Raw genomic sequence first — 2500 nt, 5'->3', positions numbered from 1 at the left:
AAGGATATAAAAACAAATGCTACCAATACTTTTAAAGACGCTCAGAACACATCAGAAGAGGCTAACGTGGGTGAGAGAACTAGGGATCCGACACTTGAGAATTGGATGGAGGAAGTAGAGATCTTTGTCCTGGAGAAGAGAAGGCTGGGGGGAGGGAGGGAGAAAGAAGGGTATGATCATAGTCCACTGTCTTCATAGTCACTGTCTTCAGGGACTGAAGAGCTTCCTGGTTAAGAGGATTAGAAGGGTTCTGCCTGGCCCAGGGGGGCAGAACTGGAAGCAAAGGGCGGGCAAACAGGGCTGGAGGGAAGGATGCGTTTTCTATCCAGGAGGTGTCCAAAAATGAAAAAGAATACTTATTTAAAGGGCGACTTTCCTGTCACTAAAGAGCTTCAAATAAAGGCTGGGTGACCATTTGTCAGGACTGTTCTCCAGGAGATTGTGACCCAGGAACACCTGGATCCTCGCCTCAACTCAGATTCCCTGGGAAATCGGCTGCCTTGTGCCGATTCTTCCCCTGCCCCCCACAACTCATGGCCTTCCTCTGGAGCACGACGAATCCTAGAACAAACCCGGTCACCTGCTCGTAGAATTTAGGGCCTAAATGGACAGGCACTTTAGGTGATATCCTTCACTCCAGGGGTCCTTTATTTTTGTGTGTGTCTTAGATCCTCTTATATCATTCTAGTGAAACCATAATGATCCATTCTCGGGAAAATGTTTTTGAGTGCATACAATACAATACATATGAGTACAAAGGAAACCAATTAGATTGGAACACAGGTACCAAAATAGTTTTAAAAAAACAAATTCACAACCCCCAGAGCTTCTAATCTAGCCCAATCCTATCACTTTGCAGGGAAGGAAACTGAGGACTAGAGAGGCAAAAGTGGCAAAGTATATTATTAACCGAGGTTTATAAACATTGTTTTTTTGTGGTTTTTCCTGAGGCGGGGGTTAAGTGACTTGCCCAGGGTCACACAGCTGGGAAGTGTTAAGTGTCTGAGACCAGATTTGAACTCAGGTCCTCCTGAATTCAGGGCGGTGCTCTGTCCACTGCGCCACCTCGCTGCCCCCAGTTTATAAACTTTTAAAAATATATTATGATAACTGCAATTTTCTGGGTTCCCATTTCTGTTCTGACTTTGCTATGTTCATTCAGCTCATGACCCCGGATCCTGCATCCTTTCCCCTAACCCATCATCCCTCCTCTCATCCTTCTATTAGTATATCATCCAGCCTCTATTTAAATACCTCCATTATTGGTAACTTCACTACCTCTTGAAGCAAACCAGGAAGGTTTCAGGGGCCTGGAAGTTCCAGGAGCTGGAACAGGCCTTGCCTCTGCCCAAGTTCCCTGCCTGTGTAATCACTGGATGGAAGAGTTAGGCCCAGGCCTGTGCCAAGGACAGCGAGAGGAGGCTGGATGCAGGGGGGGGGGGGCGCAGTGGAGAGGACAGCATTCCAGTGGGAGGGGGCAGGAGTGTGCACCCCCAAGTGCGTGTAGCTGAGGATGTGTGCAAGCATGCACATAGCTGGGGAGCACAGCAACAGTGAGAACCCCCATCTCTCTGCTTCATTAAGGCTGACGCCTTCCTGAAGGAGATTGGGCACATGCTATTATTCTCCTGTTGGAGATGAGGAAAGGCTGGGGGGCAGGGGGCGGGGGGTGGAGATGTTCCTTGACCAGGGTTGTAAAGCTAGTGTCAGAGATAGAGAGACAGAGACAGAGAGAGAAGATGAAAGGAGGAGGAGAGACAGAAACAGAGAAGAAAGAGAAAAAAGAGAAAGAGAAACAGACAGACAGGAAAGAGAGAGAGAAGAGAAAGAGGGGAAAAAAAGAAAAAGAGAGAAATAGAAACAGAGATAGGGAGAGACACATAGAGAGAGAGAACTCAGAGAAAAGGGGGAAAGGGAGAGACAAAGAGACAGAGTGGGGAGAAGAGGAGGGAGAGAGAGAGAGCAGAGACGGACAGAAAGATGAGGAGAGAGTCAGCCCCGCCTCTCTGATACACATTGTCTAGCCCAACGTGGCTCTTTACCCCCATGTCCAAAGCTCCCCCATCATGCTTTTGTGGACCATTTCCTGAATCTAGGAGTCCCTCCGTACCTGGCCAAGCCATTCCCATCCCCAAGCCTCACCTTTTATGGGAAACCTCCCTTGAGCTTCCCCCCTCATCAAACCCTGAGCACCTGTTGCCTTATCCCAAGAGGGATTGGGGCAAGGCTGGGCCCGAAAGCCTGTGCTAACATTGGGGCCCAGTTTCTCTGACTCCAAATTCACTTCTAGGCTCTAAAGACTCCCAAACCAGGGTCTGGGTCTTCTCCAGTTCTCCGCATACAAGCACAAGGCTCGACATAGTGGGAGCGCTTGGGAGATTCTTGGAGAGAGAAGGAAGGCGGAAATTAAGGGCTCTGTGAATGAGTGGAGTAAATAAATGAACAAATGAATGAGTATGTGACGGGAGAAATAAGGAAAATGCTTAGTCAGTACTTTCAG

General features: G+C 48.4%; 1 protein-coding gene across 4 annotated transcripts in view; it reads right to left on the bottom strand.

The window, feature by feature from the left end:
- CRB2 (crumbs cell polarity complex component 2) overlaps positions 1-2500 on the bottom strand; it is a 45963-nt gene that overhangs the window by 18396 nt on the left and 25067 nt on the right. The window lies entirely within an intron of this gene.

The sequence above is a fragment of the Sminthopsis crassicaudata genome, chromosome 2 (assembly GCF_048593235.1).
Source record: "Sminthopsis crassicaudata isolate SCR6 chromosome 2, ASM4859323v1, whole genome shotgun sequence".
In the NCBI taxonomy this organism is placed as follows: Eukaryota; Metazoa; Chordata; class Mammalia; order Dasyuromorphia; family Dasyuridae; genus Sminthopsis; species Sminthopsis crassicaudata.
Note: the sequence above shows the minus strand (reverse complement) of the source record. Positions and strands in the feature narration are given on the sequence as shown.